Below are 18760 nucleotides of genomic sequence, written 5' to 3' on the forward strand. Positions count from 1 at the left end.
AGAGTTGGTCGTCCAAAGATGGATGACATATATTAATAGCAAAAGGACGACCCTTTGGTTGAAAAAAGGGTTGAACTTCTGAGAGGGGGTGCCCCTCCCCTAAATCCGCACTTGTAATTGACTTTTGGTCAATTTTTACAACCGTGAAAAGTTTTGGTCGACCTTTAAAACACGGTTGAAACACCGACAGTAAAACAATCAATACGGCCGATACAGTTTTCTTTGAGAAGCTACACAAAAAGGTTTGCTTACAAAAATTGAATATGATCGTTGAAATAGGATTTGATTCCTATTTTAATCCCAAAAAGCTCAGTTTTGACCTTATTAAATTATTTTAATATTACGCATGTCAAACGTAAGCAAATTTTTTTTGATTTTATGTACTGTTATTGTTGGGTTTGGAACCAATTATTTTTGGAGTAGCGGTGGTGAAGTGGTTACGTATCCGCCTCTCAATACCACGCTGATCAGTTTCCAAAGTTTTCATGCGGGCTGTACACTAATCACGTTTCAATGTTTTGATGTTCCAAATGGACTTTTGTATGAAATTTGCAAAACTTATAATATAAAATTGATGTCAGTTCTTATTAATTAAGCCCTCTCCCAATTGGAATTTGTTAAGTGTTTCCCTCCTATGCAAGTAAGGTTCTTGACAAGTAGGGTTTTTGCAAGTAAGGTTTTTGCAAATAAGGTTTTTCAGAAATGTCAAAAATTGATTGGATTTTAAAATTTGCGCGTTCATATTTTTTATACTATCACTCACTATTTAAGGGTTACGTGATACATAAATGAACCATTTTTATTGAAGTTATACTTTGGAAAATGTTTTAATGATATTCCAATATGGCAATTAAAGTTGAGTTTCTGAAAAGGAAAATAGGGGGAAAATAACTAACACAACCCGAAAACTATCCTGAAAGACAAATAAAAACATCAACACAAAAGAAGTCCTAGGTTTTCACCACGAAGCACTGGCAGTTTTTTAAATCAGTAATCACTATCTAACTTCAATCTTTTGGCATAAACGCATAAAAACACTTCCAAGTTTGAGGTTCAGGTAAAAAACCCTATCATACAATTTCATTAACGAACTTTATGAAAAAAATCCTTATAAGACAATTATCATAAAAGGAAATTTATAACAATCAGTTTTTCAATCAAGTTTTCCCCTCAAAAATCTTCTTGAATTGGTTTGAAACTCAAGAAATACAAATTTGTTCAAATTTTTAGTGCATCACAGCAATTTTGGTGTCATCCGGCCGGATTGGCAATGTCCTATATAAATATTATTAAGCTCACTGTGTCGAGCTAGTCAATTGACCTTGGAGACAAAACTAACAAAGAGTTTAGTTTATATCATTAGAACTTGAATAAAGAATTTACGAACCAGTTGTCTTATTTATGCTCTCAGCCTTATTCACATTTAGCTTGCCGATCCATTCGGATTCAATATTAACATTACGCATACCTAAGGATCTACAAAAACCCACTCAGCATTAATTCAATTTGGGGGAAAAAGCATCAGCGGAGACCCGGCTAGAATGGAGTAAATAGGTCGAAATTGTAAAACTTGCAGTATTAGCAAAAGATGGAATAGAGATTCAAAATCTGCTACGTGAAAAACCTGATATTGTTCTGCCAAATGAATCAATCTTGGAAGTCAAAATACCAGGAGAAACAGATGCACAACGAAAAAATGAAAATAGATGCCAAAAAGCAAGAGACAAGGGCGTTATGTGCAACTCAGTAATCTGGGACGAGGCGGATGCGAGAGTACGAAGCTATTTATTTCTATGTCTAGGCATGGAAAGACAAAGACAAGTTCAACAAAAACGTCCAGGACTAAATATACAAACGACAACGACAAGACAACTAAAACAAGTTTTGGAACACATTTTCATCACATAAAGAATCATAGCAATCGAAAAATACAATTTTATCTGCCGTAAACCAAGAAAAAATCAAGCACTGAAACAGTTCCATGCGAATCTGGTGAATCTAGCTTCACGCGCAGACTTTGGAGACAAGGAGGATGAATGGGTTTGTGATATGTTCACCGCTCATATGAAAATAGAAAGAATTGCCGAGGAGCTATTAGCCGAAACAAGAACGCCACAAGAAGCATACGAATATGCAATAAGACGTGAAAAGGGCATCGAACACTGCAAAACTATGAAACTGAATCCAAACGGAACCACCTCGCTTGTGACAATCAAACAAGAACCAATGGGCTACATCCAACCCAGAGGAGGTCGTGGCGGACTTTCTATAAATTTCCAGAACAATAATAGAGGAAATTACTCCCGTGGACAAAACCAAAACACAAGGGGAAATCACAACAGAGGTCCGCAGAACTACACTTCTCAAAAACAATGTTATAATTGTGGAACACTTTTCAGCCCTAACCATCTACAATCATCAATCATGTCCAGCCTGGGATAAATTTTTCGCAAAATGTGCAAAACTAGGACGCTTTGCGAGAGTCGGTTGTTCAGATCGTGTAAAATTTCTTCAAAATAACAATATAGACGCATCGAGAAATGTCAATGAAAGTCAACCACACGAAAACGAAATTAACGACCCAGTTGCTTTTGCTGAATTCACTTCACACAACGGATGGGAGGAACTATATAATTACTCTATGATGGCAATGGCAGATGCACCAAACAAACGGTAAATATCAATTGTGAAACTCAAAACAAAATCAGCTGAAATACTTGCTATCGCGAATTCCGGGAGTCCAATGTCAATTTCAAATGAAACGACGGCACGTTGAATACACCAAGTTGGTAAATCCAGTATTTTTTTTAAATCCCGCCGGAAGATACAGCACGAAATCTAGCATGCTATAATGGAAAAGTTATCATCCCGAAAGGACGAATATTTCTAGCAATAAAATCCGGAGGTTGGACTATGGAATCGGCCCCATTTACTGTGGTGGATGATCAAAAAGCAAACATTCTCCGTCATAATCTGCTCCCAAACATCGGAATAAAATTAGTTCAAGAAAAACCACATTATAAACAGATCTTGAATATAACATAAGAAGAAAAATCACATCCGGAAATAAAACAATGGCTAAAAGATAATTTCACCATTTTCTGTGTTGGAATCAGAAAGTCAAAAACCATGTTATGAAAACACAATTTATTCCAGACGCTACACCGATTCAACAAAAGGGTCGACGTATTACAATCCACCTACAAGAAAGGGTGGAAAACGAACTCAACTAAGGAACCGACCAAAAACATATTATAAAATTGAAAAAACGTTCCGACAAACAATTCATCAGTCCGATTGTAGAAACAGTAAAAAAAAGATCAAACGGTCAAACTTACATTAGATTCAAAGAAATTTATTCAACTCATTCATAAAAACCAGTACCAGATGCCGAACATCGATTTATTACTCGATAATATCGCGCAAACTATAAAATCCTACCCAAAAGAACAAACATTGTTCTCATCCTTTGACTTACGATACGCATATTCACATGATACGCACCTCGATCAATGCAATTTTAGTCTCATTGGAGGAAACGCCACTGGAACATAACAGTTCCAAACTGGATTTTACGGCCTCACAGATATGCCGACAGAATTCCAGAAAGCAATTGACCTGACATTACCTAATTGTAAAAATACATATGCGTATCTAGAAGACATCTTAATTATTACAAAAGGATCAGTAGAAAAAGATAAAGATACACTGGAAAAAGTCCTCCACAAACTGATCGAAGTCTGACAAAATCTCGCGATATCATTGGATAAATGTACGTTTGCTTGCAAACAAATTGAATGGCTTGAGTTTCACATTGATAGCGAAAGACTACCCCTTTACCAAGAAACACAGACGCTATCGAAAAGCTTTCCCCACCTAAAATATTCAAACAACTTAAAAGTTTCATGGGATCAATACATCATCTTACAAGATATCTCCCACATTTGTACAAGCCGCTGCGGCACTACGTCCTCTTCTTGAGAATTCAGACAAGCACAAAACACGTATTTGGTTGACTGATCATGAATCCGCATTCCAAAGGATTAAAAAGTTAGTCGCAGAAGTTACTCAAAAAGAACATTTTGATCAAAACCTTGATACACGTGTAGTATGTAAGGCACCTACATACGGACTCAGCGCGGCCCTAGAACACAACACGAAAGAGGGGTGGGTAGCAATTGCATACGCGTCAAGATTTCTAAATTCGTCAGAAGAAGAATATTCATCAATTGAGCTAGAATTATTGGGGGTCGAATGAGCGATAGAACACTTCAAATACTATCTTTATGGAAAAAATTGCAGAGACATTACTGATTATCAAGCTTCAATCAGTGCATTAAACGCCAGCAAACGATCTAAAACAAGTCAAAGTAGCTCACGAGGTGGATTGATTGAATAATTCCTTTTAACTTTGATATCAAACATTTGGCAGAAAATAAAATGGGATTATTTGACTATGTATCCCGAACTCCCGTTGGAATTGCAATACCCCCTAGCGCGTATGATGAAGAGATCGTTGTGGTGTCAATCAACTCATTCGTTAACAATCTTGAAACGATCGACAACCTAATTTTAAACCAATTAGCCAATAGGAAACTAGCGCCCTATCGGCTGATCAAAAAACGCGCGGAAAGTAAGGGGACTATAAAAGGTCAATCAAACGCTCAATTGCATTCCAATCATTTCATTCATTGCATAAGCGGTCAAAGACTCAAAGCTCATTTAACTCTTAAGTTAAATCATTAGCTCACATCTCAGTTTCAAAATCAGTCAGATATTCAAAACAAAAAAAATCAACTTGCCAAAAACCGAAAACGATACAGCGAGAGACCGCCAGACAAAATGAAGAAACAAAACATGAAGGAATTTACGGGAGGTTTTATCCCAAAACAGCAAAAAGGAGAACGGAATTCACCAGCAGAGAACAGAAACAAAGACTTAAGGCAAGGAGAATCAGACCGAGAGGAAGGTCTGACTGACCCCCTTGGCACAAACGACCACCAAAGAAAAAACAATCAGACACGAAACAAAAACCAGCCACTGTCAAGGACGCGAGAGAGAAAATAAAAAGAAAACCAGTAATTTTCCCGAAAATAGTGTTCAGGGACTCAGGGGAAGGACACAGTAAAATGACGGCTCCGATTATAAAATTAACAACAACAACATCCACTCAAACAACAACAGAACCAGTAAACGCCCTCATCCAAATGGACCTTTCAATAGAAACAAGGGAAACATACGAATACTGCTTAAGCGGCGTGAACCCCAACATCACGATACAGGAGGAAACACAACCAAACGTTGAACCACCCACTATGTCAGCAACTAAATTGGAGGCCAGCCACGAAATTATTGTAAATGAAATCGTCGCCACAATCGACAGTGAGACCAACACAGAGGAAAAAGATACACCGCTGTGCAAAAAAAACCTCCGGAAAGTATTGGGGGTGAACTTCATCGCCGCGGCAACCCAAAAAGACAAAAACCTAAGGCCACTCCTCAATTTTGTGAGAAAGCGGGACTGGGAATCGCTAAAGTTGTCTTTTGGCCAGTACTGATAAAACTTATGAAATCGATTGCATGTGAAAACGATTGCCTACTCATCGACGAACGGATAGTTCTGCCCACACAACTCAGACCAACAGTGCTGGACAGCTTGCATCTCACTCATCCCGGATCTGCGGCCATGCTGGACCTTTGCCAAAACATCTGGTTCCGCCTATATACAGGACAATAGTACAAATGGCACAAGGATATCGCCAATGTACCACTCAAACCAATTAAAAACCAATCATTGGTAAACAACATTCAGTCCAAATGGAAACGGTAGTTGAACCTAACGAAGAGGTCCAACTGGATTTTGTGGGACCGCTCCCCGACGAGTTAAATAAAGATGCGTACATATTCGTGGCAGTAGACAAATGGTCTAAATTCCCGACGGCTAAGGTAGTATCGGACTCAACAGCAGATGTTGCATTCAAGTTTATGCAACGATATTCTTCTAATAATGGGGTACCCCGCCGGTTAAGATGCGATCAAGCTCAAACATTTCGCGATAAAAAAATTCCAACTATTTTGCAAATCAAGTAACATAAAACTTCTGTTCGCCCGGTGGATGACCATAGATCTATAGGTGTCGTGGAACGACTGATCCAAACGCTAAAACGGTGACTCGGAGTCATGAAATTCTATCCAAGAATTACACCCTTCAAAATTGCATCAAGCGAGGCGGAAACAATTAAATCACTACGGATAACTCCACACGAAGTGACACAAATCACAACTTTTGAAGCGCACATGGCCGGAAAGCTAACACACCACTTTCAAACATAACAACCAATAGTTCACCATATAATTTAAATTGGGAAAATGCTAAACACGCTTGTTTAGATCGGAAAAACCTGATTCATCCACCTATTCCAGCAGAAATTATGCACGATCTGCAGAGGTGGTCTGAGGATGAAGTAAATATCAAACACAGAATACTTGAACCCGTCGCACTAGCACGTGTGTGAAAAATAGAAGAGCGGCAGCGTTAGAAAATCAAAAAACTAAACCTAAGATATAAAGGGCTACATCATCAAACCGATCAAAATATAAAAAAAGAAAATAGAACAAGTTGCAAGAAAGACAGTTAGATTGGCCACGAAAGTGAAAGACCCAAAAATATTTGAGCAAAAATACAAAACTATAGATGGGAAAATCCTAACGTACACACCACATACAGCGTGGGTCCAAACGAAGGGGAAACAACCACGGTTGCTATGAAACAGTGATTTTGCATTCATATCTAACCCTCTAATATACGGTCCTGTGGCATATCAGTGACACTCAACACTCAGTGACTATGTGGCATATAAATCCGCCCGGAGAACAGGACCTTGTTTAAGCTTTTTAGATATAGAGAACCCAAGTGTCCCCAGACAACCAATGTTCAAAGAGGATGCGGCAGGACTACCCGTGAAGCTGACACGCAAGGCACAACAAAGTAGCCCATCAAAGCTGAAGGCCACCAGAAAAAGGACTGGGGGACGACTGGCACCAAGAACTCCGACAAGAGGAATGGAATTCCATTCGAAAACAAGATGGGAAGAGAGTGCCACATCAGTGTCATCAAACGATTCGGGATAGTCAACATCGGAAAACCTAGCGCCGCCACCAAAAAGAATCAACAAGGAGGCAACACCAGATAGCGCAAAACAAAAACCACAAGCACCAACAAAGCAACAACCGAAACGAAAATCAAACCGGGCCAGACATTCAAACCTTGCCGGCGCTTTGGGAAATCCAATCCCCATTAACGCAGTAGAGGACACAACACAATCGCAAACCAAGAAACTCTTAATCGATTCGCCCACAGAGAGAATTTCAAGCAATCAATTAACGACGAAACCGGAAAAGAAGCCAAGTCGGAAAAGCCTGATTTCAGAAATGGATTTCCACGAAAAGTCATCAAAATACCATATAAATTTGTATGATACGCTGTTTTGACCACCCGAGTTTGATTCAGCTGCAGATAAATCAATATGACTGCAATTGATGAAACGTTTTGACCTTTAAACACGGCGGCTGCTTGCCAGACTGACATTTTTTTCATGAAATTTTCGTCACGGGCCATAAGAGTTTTTGTTTCGATCGCGAGTATCTGGTTTGTTTGCAACGACTTCAATTTAGAAACGTTAATCATGTTTAAAATTAACGCATCAAATGTGGCAAAAGTTCTTGAATGTCTAATGACGGATAAGGTGACTAAATCAGGCTGTCTATTGACAAATTAGGTGGCTAAATCGGGCTTTTTCAAAGTCTACGGATTTTGTGAATCGAGGAGACTAAATGAAACAGCCGGTATGGTATTACTGCGTGGCTGACTGTAGTTCTCAATACTTTTTGAAGAGAGAGAGAGAGAGAGAGAGAGAGAAGAGAAGGGAGGCAGAGATAGCGGCGAAGGAGAGAGGCATAAATCTTTCAGCCACAGAAGCTTTTAAAAACTTTTGACGTAGGAAAAGGCATAAACTTCAGCATATCAAAAATAATTAATTAAAGCTCAAATGACGATTAACAGTTTTATCTTTGGCAATCCGTTAGTATATTACTGTGTATTTAATTTTCTTAGCTGTTTTTTGTATTTTCAAAAAAAAAGTTATTTTCTTAGCGGCACTTTTATTTCAGCATTTATCTTTGAAGTTGCTACCACACGTCTATAAAAAAATTGAACACTGACATGTCACGAAAAAATTTGAAATTGAGTTTACTTTAAATATTTAAAAATCAGACTCCAAAAAAGTAATGAAATAAATTGATCAAAATCATTTTGAATACTTAAAATTAGATCGTCTCGAATAAAGTATAGGCACTCTTCATTTATATTACAGTGCACTGCTTCCCAAGCGTTTTGCATTAAAAAGTGTTAATGAAAAATTGTTTTTTGGTTTTGTTTTTTGGAAAAATTTCCTCAATTAATTTAAATAGTGTGGCCGAAGCAAATTAAATTTCAAGAAAGAGTAGATTGTAAGTATGATACAAAAAGATGCACTCATTTTTCGTGGTCAGATACAATTTGTTCATAGAAAGAAGAGTAAATGCAATCAAAACGCAAAAATTTGATAAGTTAGCTTTTTAACGTGTTATTTATTATGCTTTCCTAGACTTTTGTCTGAATAACTCAGTCTGAAGTATTTGAGTCGAGATATTTTCAGTATTTTAAAATTTTTTCCCACTGCCATGCGTTTGTCTGTCAAAATTTTCAAAACAACCTGATTTTGTTTCTTCTAAAGAATCACAGGTTTTTTTTTACGCTATGATCACTGTTTACTTCAACATTTTAACAAACTAATAACTGTTTTAAATGGTATTTAATACAGTTAGAAAACTGTGCTGGAGAAAAGCTGTCATCCAAAATTGTACTATGGCTATAATTTTATGCAAAAAAAATCGAAAATATTTGGGGCCTTTGATCGGCTCAAAAGGCAATAAGTTGCGGTAATTGTTTGATTAATTTGACATCTTTTAACAACATCGATTTTTAGCGTGACAGTGCGTTCACACTTTGGCAAAACACGGTTTTATTGACAGACAAAAACCTGTCAATCAAGTTTGGTCAAGTTTTATGAATTATTTTGAATGGCTAAACAAAACAGAAGAGGTTTTTTGGGGGGTTTGAACTCGGTTACGGAGCGTAATTTTATTCACGTCAAGTTCGGCGCATATTTAAGTTTGAAAAAGGAAATGACCTAGGCGGGATTCGAACCTGCGCCGAACCCGCCGGGACGCACTGTGTATACGCTCGGCTACTGGCCTTGTATTATATGCAACTATAGTTCAAACTTGTATTATAAGCATTTGTTCTTAATTTGTTAATTGCTCAGCAACATCCTCACCCCCCGAGGAGGCGAGAACCGGAGCAAATTTAACGAGGGGTCTTACTAATTGGCCCGACAGGGTCTTAATGGTTGCGGAGCGAGCGACGTTATCTTTGCTGTAGTTTAAAGCAATTACTCGACTTAAGGGGTAGTGCCCACCACTAGGGCTGCTGGGATCGACAATCCAGACGAGATCGCCAGTTCGTAAATCGCGGTTCGAATCCGCATGCGCTTGTTTAAGGAAGGGACATATTCCTTCAGCCAACGCTGCCAAACAGCATTTGCGTAAGCTTGTGCTCTCACATAGCGCTTTCGGTGGTCGAGACTTTCATCAAATGTTAGCGACGGAAAGCTAACAGAGTGCTCACCCGAAATAAAATGGCTAGGCGTTGAGGTTTCCAATTCATTCAGTTGAATTGGGATCAACAGGCGTTTTTGGACGGGCATTTAATGATTGCTCTAGTAAACAAAACGTGGTCGACAATACCTCATCCGTTAACTTGTGAGTTCCAATGATTGCGTAGAAGACGCGCTTGCAACTTCACACCAACCTTTCCAAACGAAGGGGAAACAACCACGGTTGCTATGAAACAGTGATTTTGCATTCTTACCTAACCCTCTAATATACGGTCCATGTCGTCCCTCAACACTCAGTGACTATGTGGCATATAAATCCGCCCGGAGAGCAGGACCTTGTTTACGTTTTTTAGATAGAGAGAACCCAAGTGTCCCCAGACAACCAATGTTCAAAGAGGACGCGGCAGGACTACCCGTGAAGCTGACACGCAAGGCACAACAAAGTAGCCCATCAAAGCTGAAGGCAACCGGAAAAAGGACTGGGGGACGACTGCCAACAAGAACTCCGACAAGAGGTATGGAATTTCATTCGAAAACAAGATGGGAAGAGAGTGCCACATCAGTATCATCAAACAATTCGGGATAGTCAACATCGGAAAAACTAGCGCCGCCACCAAAAAGAATCAACAAGGAGGCAACACCAGATAGCGCAAAACAAAAACCACAAGCACCAATAAAGCAACAACCGACACGAAAAACAAACCGGGCCAGACGTTCGAATCTTGCCGGCGCTTTGGGAAATCCAATCCCCATTAACGCAGTAGAGGACACAATACAATCGCAAACCAAGAAACTCTTAATCGATTCGCCCATAGAGAGAATTTCAAGCAATCAATTAACGACGAATCCGGAAAAGAAGCCAAGTCGGAAAAGCCTGATTTCAGAAATGGATTTCCACGAAAAGTCATCAAAATACCAGGCCTGCATAAAATTCTTAGACGCATTTCGTCCAAAAGACAAGGCAACCAGTATACATGTTGTCAATCTATTATCGCCTACGGAAAGCCCAAAAAATCATCTACGGACTTAGAAGTACTATCTGTTATGAAACTACAAAATGTAGAACAGGGCAAGGCTGACCTCGAGGAACATCAAGAAAAACAAAACAAAGAAGATCCGATGACTACTAAAAATTGAAAACTACTTATAAACTCAATTCCGTCCCACGGGGACGTAAAAACACCGGTCCTAAAGGGACCTAAAACTCTAATTTTTGTTAATTGTTTATTGTTTTCGCGAGGGGGAATGTCATCGGGCCGGATTTGCAATGTACTATATAAATAATTTTAAGCTCACTGTGTCGAGCTAGTCAATTGATCTTGGAGACAAAACTAACAAAGAGTTTAGTTAATATCATTAGAACTTGAATAAAGAGTTTACGAACCAGTTGTCGTATCTCCTCCTTATTCATATTTACCTTGTCAATCCGTTCGGATTCAATATTAGCATTACGGATACCTAAGGGTATGACATTTGGTTTAAAAACCTGCATGAATATTCATTTTTTCAATAGTTTCCGTATTTTTTTGCTCTTTGTGAATGCAAATTCGCTTCTGAGCTCAAGTAAACATTTTATTGAAAAAAGTTTGATGTTTTGCGTTTACTTTGAAGTCCAGGCAAACTTTTCGAAGATTAAATCCAGAAATATGCTAAGATTAGGTTATACCTAACAAAGGGAAAGACATATTATTTAACCATAAAAATTTTAAATTTATTTTTCTAGCAACTCTCAAAAAAAGTAGCTTGTTTTTAATTCTGTATAATTTTTGAACAATAATAAACCTGGCAAAAATCACCAAATTCAAATCATGTGCGTACTGGCTATCACTTGTACTGACTAACACATTTCTATATATGCTACTTTCATACAATTTTTGTGATAAAAACTATGGCAAAAAACTTGATATATTTGACTCCAGGGTGTCAAAAAATGCTTAATAAAAAGTTCTCTAGTTTAGGAAAAATTGCTTAATTCGCTATTTTGATTCAATTTAGTTTTTTTTCCATGAAATTTTATGAAATTGGAGATAAACATTTTGTTAATAGTATAAATTTGTATGATACGCTGTTTTGACCACCCGAGTTTGATTCAGCTGCAGATAAATCAATATGACTGCAGTTGATGAAACGTTTCGACCTTTAAACACGGCGGCTGCTTGCCAGACTGACAATTTTTTCATGAAATTTTTGTCACGGGCCATAAGAGTTTTTATTTCGATCGCGAATACCTGGTTTTTTTGCAACGACTTCAATTTAGAAACGTTATTCATGTTTAAAATTAACGCATCAAATGTGGCAAAAGTTCTTGAATGTCTAATGACGGATAAGTTGACTAAATCAGGCTGTCTATTGACGGATAAGGTGGCTAAATCGGGCTTTTTCAAAGTCTACGGATTTTGTGAATCGAGGAGACTAAATGAAACAGCCGGTATGGTATTACTGTGTGGCTGTCTGTAGTTTTCAATACTTTTTGAAGAGAGAGAGAGAGAGAGAGAGAGAGAGAGATAGGAGAAGTGAGGCAGAGATAGCGGCGAAGGAGAGAGGCATAAATTTTTCAGCCACAGAAGCTTTTGAAAACTTTTGACGTAGGAAAAGGCATAAACTTCAGCATATCAAAAATAATTAATTAAAGCTCAAATGACGATTAACAGTTTTATCTTTGGCAATCCGTTAGTATATTACTGTATATTTAATTTTCTAAGCTGTTTTTTGTATTTTCAAAATACTGCTATTTTCTTAGCGACACTTTTATTGCAGCATTTAACTTTGAAGTTGCTACCACACGTCTATAAAAAAATTGAAAACTGACATGTCACGAAAAAATTTGAAATTGAGTTTACTTTAAATATTTAAAAATCAGACTCCAAAAAAGTAATGAAATAATTTGATCAAAATCATTTTGAATACTTAAAATTAGATCGTCTCGAATAAAGTATAGGCACTCTTCATTTATATTACAGCGCATTGCTTCCCAAGCGTTTTGCACTAAAAAGTGTTAATGAAAAATTGTTTTTTGGTTTTGTTTTTTTGGAAAAATTTCCTCAATTAATTTAAAATAGTGTGGCCGAAGCAAATTAAATTTCAAGAAGGAGTAGATTGTAAGTATGATACAAAAAGATGCACTCATTTTTTGTGGTCAGATACAATTTGTTCATAGAAAGAAGAGTAAATGCAATCAAAACGCAAAAATTTGATAAGTTAGCTTTTTAACGTGTTATTGATTATGCTTTCCTAGACTTTTGTCTGAATGACTCAGTCTGAAGTATTTAAGTCGAGATATTTTCAGTATTTTAAAATTTTTTCTCACTGCCATGCGTTTGTCTGTCAAAATTTTCGGAACAACCTGATTTTGTTTCTTCTAAAGAATCACCGGTTTCTTGCGCTATGATCACTGTTTACTTCAATGTTTTAACAAACTAATAACTGTTTTAAATGGTATTTAATAAGTTTAAAAAGCTGTGCTGGAGAAAAGCTGTCATCCAAAATTGTATTTCGGTTATAAATTTATGCAAAAAAATTCGAAGATATTTCGGGCCTTTGATCGGCTCACAAGGCAATAAATTGCGGTAATTATTTGATTAATTTGACAACTTTTAACATCATCGATTTTTAGGGTGACAGTGCGTTCACACTTTGGCAAAACACGGTTTTATTGACAGACAAAAACCTGTCAATCAAGTTCGGTCAAGACGGTTTTATGAACTAGTTTAAATAGCTAAACAAAACAGAGGAGGTTTTTTGGGGGGTTCGAACTCGGTTACAGAGCGTAAATTTATGTCCCGTCAAGTTCGGTGCATATTTAAGTTTGAAAAAGGAAATGACCTGCGCCGAGCCCGCCGGGACGCACTGTGTATACGCTCGGCTACTGACCTTGTATTATATGCAACTATAGTTCAACCTTGTATTATATGCATTTGTTCTTATTTTGCTATTTGCTCAGCAACATCCTCACCCCACGAGGAGGTGAGAACCGGAGCAAATTTAACGAGGGGTCTTACTAATTGGCCCGATAGGGTCTTAATGGTTGCGGAGCGAGCGACGTTATCTTTGCCGTAGTTTAAAGCAGTTACTCGACCTAAGGGGTAGTGCCCACCACTAGGGCTGCTGGGATCAACAATCCAGACGAGATCGCCAGTTCGCTAATCGCGGTTCGCATGCCACTTTGAGCGCTTGTTTAAGGAAGGGACATACTCCTTCAGCCAACGCTGCCAAACAGCATTTGCGTAAGCTTGTGCTCTTACATAGCGCTTTCGGTGGTCGAGACTTTCATCAAATGTTAGCGACGGAAAGCTAACAGAGTACTCACCCAAGAGAAAACGGCTAGGCGTTGAAGTTTCCAATTCATTCAGTTGAATTGGGATTAACAGGCGTTTTTGGACGGGCATTTAACAATTGCTCTAGTAAACAAAACTTGGTCGACAATATCTCATCTTCTAAGTTGCGAGTTCCAATGATTGCGAAGAAGACGCGTTTGCAACTTCACACTAACCTTTCCCAAGACCAACCATGATGCGGCGCAGCAGGAAGTTTGTATTTTCATTTAATCCCCTTGTGAACTAACATTGCGGGAGCATGTCTACTCCAACTTTGTACGCAACACATAAGTTGTTTCTCAGCTCCAACGAAGTTGGTACCGTTTTCTGACCACACAACACTTGATGCAAGAGCCAATGACCATAACCGGAACAATTTTGATGTGCACGGCAGAGGTAGTCATGCAGGCGAACAGAAAATCCCGTTTTTTCTCACTACTGCGGCAAATAATCACGTAAAACGGACCAAAATAATCCACACACAGCAACTGAAAGACCGACTGCGGTAACCAAGGCGTTTGACAGGAAGGTCTGACATCGTAGGATGTAACGTGCTTACCTTGCGTTTTCTGCAAACAAAACAAAATGTTTCAATTGCAGAGAGGGCCGCTCGCAGACTCAACGTCACAAACCCCATATGTACTATGGACCGCAAATAATCCAAGTATTGATGGTTGTGGCCAAAGTGCAGATGCCTCAGAAACAATTTCACCAACAAGTGACAAGAATCTAAGATGATGAGATGCTTAGTTTCAAAACTAATCTGGCTAAGCGTTGAATCTGTCCCGTGGAACGAATGATGCCACCGGGGGCAATAAACGGTGAGTAACCTGCAATGAGATAAGAACTTTTAACGGATACTCCAGATTGAAGTTGTTTGACATCAGCCGGGAACCATTCGGATTGAGCCGAAAGTAACAATTTATCTTTCGCAATTGCTAATTCAGGCGGATCTGTTATTTGAGCGGTAGGCCCGTGGAAGTGCTTATGTTTCGGCAAAAACCTCAACATAAAGCAAATCAGTGTCTGCGGGGTTATCTCTAATATTTACATAGAACCATTGATCCACAGTGGTGAGTTCTTTTATTTCACAAACACGGATTGCGACGAAAGCCGTTAATATATCGACTCAGTGAAGCCATTGTAACACCGTGGTGCTATCGGTCCACAAAAACGTGCGGTCTACATCAATTGAAAGTCCCCGGAGTATATCTTCCTTCAAGCTAGATACCAGCAAGGCTACCTGCAATTCCAGTTTCTGACTAGACAAAGCTTCAATGGTGCTACTCTTATTTACCAAAAACAAACGCAATTTCAGTTTTTCAGTTTCAATAATCCAGTCATGAAAGAAACCAACCGCGAAAAACACATATTGCGAGCTATCCGCAAACATATGGAGCTCACATCGATCAAACGGAATACTAAAATAGCACCGTGGAATGACCATTTCTCCTAAAACAAACAGACTTGAATGCCACTCAATGAATTGCTTCCGGATCGCTTCTAGTAAGGGATCATCCCATTCTTGCTCAGTTATGCACCAAATGTCTTTAGGAAGCAGGAGGGCTCTTACCGTGTAGGGAGCAACCAAACCAATAGGGTCGAAGATCAATGAAACAAAACTGAGATTATTCTTTGCGTAACGATTGTTTGGAGCTCACGGTTATTTCCACGACTAACAACAAGAGAGTCACTCTTATGGCTTCACTTCAACCCAAAAACTTGCGGGTTCAAGTGGTCACTACCACTTGCAAGGTCCTTTAATTTTGCATTTACATCAAATGAAGGGTTCGAGTTCTCTTCAATTGCAGAAACAATGCTAACAAACTTGGTGAGACGGAATTCTCCCAATTAGAGGAGATTCACCAGATCCTTGCTTATTCTCATTGCGTCATCGTGGTTTTTAAACGCATCCGAGTAATCATCCATGTAAAACCTAGTAAGTACTAATTTAGATGCTTCTGGAAAATTTTGAACGTTATCCTAGCTGTTCGCCGAAGTAAGAAGTTCGCGCATGTCGGGGAGTACCGAGTACCGAAAACATGCCGGGTACACTGGAAACTTCCACATCCGATGTGGCATCTTCGCGCCACAAAAAAAACGCAAAGAAGGTTTATCACAAGGGGGTACTCCAACCGGGAGGAACATAACCTCGATGTCCGCAGAGACGGCAAACTGATGTTGGCTGGAGCGCATTAACATGTGTGCCAAATTTTGCAATAAATCCGGTCCAACGAGCAAAGAATGGTTTAACGATTGGCCGTGAATTTTGACGCGCCATTTAAAACCCGACAAATCTGGCCTGGCTTGTTGGTTTAAGAACATGATGGTGGGGTAAATACCATTCAAGGGCGGAGCGGAGCTGCGGAGCTGCGGAGCGTGCGTTTTAACCGAAATGATATAAGCTTTATCGAGGTCCTTGTTTATTGTCTCAGTGTATTTTCTCTTTAAACGGCTATTGTTGTCGAGCCGTTTTTCAACCGTCTTGAAATGTGCCAGCGTTGAGTAGTAATTGTTGGGTAAAGAATTGCTAGAATCGGCCCATAACATTCCTACCCATTACTGTTCACCACCATGGTATGTTGTTGATTCAAGAAAATTATGCGCTCGCTGATTAGCTGCAGAACGAGCATCATTTTGCTTGTATGTGCAATAGTTTTTCAACTCATACCACGCTTTAACTTGGCTAACAAGTTCAACATCTTCGGTATTGTACTTGAAAGATGTTGACAACAACCCAGACATTGAAGCAAGTGGGCCACTCAAAACCCATCCTACCGGCAGACGAACAGCCATGAGAGTTTCCGATCTGCATCGTGAATATAATCAAGTGGGCGTATATCCTGACCAATTGCCATTTCGATGTCCGAATAACTATACCGAACTGGCTTTATTGGTATAAGGTATGGATATTTTTTTGAAGGGCTGGATTATCGAATTTTTGAGACCCAACACTAATTTCAATTTACGTTAGCGGTTACATTGAAGGTATAATCGGTGTTAATTATGTCAGCGGGTAGTGTGATCTCGACTAACTCAGTCGCAATAATATCCGTTGAATCAAAACTATTTAAGGTCAAATCAACTTTTCCCCAGACAAGTTCAGGCCGCGGGCCAAGCTTGCGGAAAGCCAGGAGTGATTGCTCTCGGAATCACACAAAACGAGGGTGTTATCGGTTTTTGACTTAGATGAAACACTCAGCTCAATAACCTGAATAAGACCTTTAAGATCCTGCACGGATCTGGAACAAGACAACGTTGATTTATCCGCCTAAGTTTTTCCGGTAAAAGGCTTCTTTTTCTTCCTTTCCAGGAGAAAAAATACGGTCTGCACCATGCAAGAGGATTTTGTGCGTGCTTTCGAACTCAGCTTTAGTGCATTTCCTAGCCTTTGGGCAATGACGGAACATGTGGTAGGCTGACCAAGACTCCTTCATGTTCGGCGGCAATTTTTCAAAAGCTTGATTCAAACTGGCGGTTTTTGTCAGATCGTGCCTATATGACAACAATCGAAACACACCAATGAGACCTGAAATAACACAAGCAAAATTAATGATGCTTTCCAAGTTGTGCATTTTCACTGGTGGAACGTCGTTAAGCTTTTCGAGGTGGGCGCTCACGACGGTTTGAGTTTGCCTATATTTTCGTTCAAGGACTCTTAGTGCATCCCTGTACATTCGACCTGAATACGCGAAGTCCGCTATTGCCAACTTAGGTTTTCCAGTTACCAATGTTTTCAGGTACGTCAACTTGACTTCATCCGAGAGAGTTGATTGCGAATCAACCGCACTTCGAAATTGACCTATCCACTCACGCCGTTCCAACGGATAAACTTGTAAAATTTCCAATCGAGTGATGGATCCTTTCTGTTCGATGCCAAGACTTCGGCTAAGCCTCGAACGCTTACCAATTGCGATGGCGGATTGACATAATTCGAGACAGATTGGTATACGCACGATGCGGCCGGATTCGAAAAGTGCGGCTAGCGAACGAACGAGCAAGTAATATCCGACGCAATCGGTGGTTACAAGGGTACTTGCTCGTTTGGCGGACTGAAATAGTAAAATGCTGCACCAGTTTTGTAGAGGAATTTTAAGGATTTCGGTGGGGCAACAGATGTTACTGCTTCAAATAGGCAAGATGACTCATTCAAAACTAAAGGGTTGCAAACTGCGGGGGTCGGTGTTGCAGTTGCAGGGAACCACGACGCGAGGTTTCGGGTTATAAAACTGACTGAAGTAGGTGGGATGACCTACAGGGGGAACTGCCGAAACAACTGCAGTATGAGGAGGTATATTCATATACGAAGGTGATGGAGTTTTTTCGAAATAAGCAGACATGGCAGTTTAGCATTAACCCACTGATTTGCATCTGAAAACCGGTGTGGTTGTCTTATATCTTGATTCAAGTTCGACACATATTCGCCGAAATTTCGTGGAGTATTATTGCTGGCGGCAATCTGGCGAAGAGATTTATGAATCACGGGATGTAATTCAGCTCCATGCATCATCGTAAATTACAAGGCACCTAACTGGACGTAACACACAGGATCGACATCCACCGGGGCGTTATAGGGAACCATAGTCAATCCAGACGTGTATACGACCGATTTTGCTACGGTCACTTCTGGATTCAAACTCGGCACACTATCCATCCAAGTTTCTGTACGTTTATCTGCTGTTTTTCTGTGAGAGCTCACCGAGCTAGCAAACAGGTTAACATAGTCGGAGC

General features: G+C 39.4%; 1 protein-coding gene across 2 annotated transcripts in view; it reads left to right on the top strand.

The window, feature by feature from the left end:
* Nucleotides 1-320: 320 nt before the first annotated feature.
* The window catches only part of LOC134844354 (transformer-2 protein homolog beta-like), a 183245-nt gene continuing 164805 nt past the window's right edge, over nucleotides 321-18760 (top strand). For both annotated transcript variants that reach the window (XR_010162678.1, XM_063860999.1), the window contains exon 1: nucleotides 321-330. The gene's annotated coding sequence lies outside the window, so the exon portion shown is untranslated. The remainder of the gene's footprint in view (nucleotides 331-18760) is intronic.

Source organism: Symsagittifera roscoffensis, chromosome 4, assembly GCF_963678635.1.
Source record: "Symsagittifera roscoffensis chromosome 4, txSymRosc1.1, whole genome shotgun sequence".
Classification (NCBI taxonomy): domain Eukaryota; kingdom Metazoa; phylum Xenacoelomorpha; order Acoela; family Convolutidae; genus Symsagittifera; species Symsagittifera roscoffensis.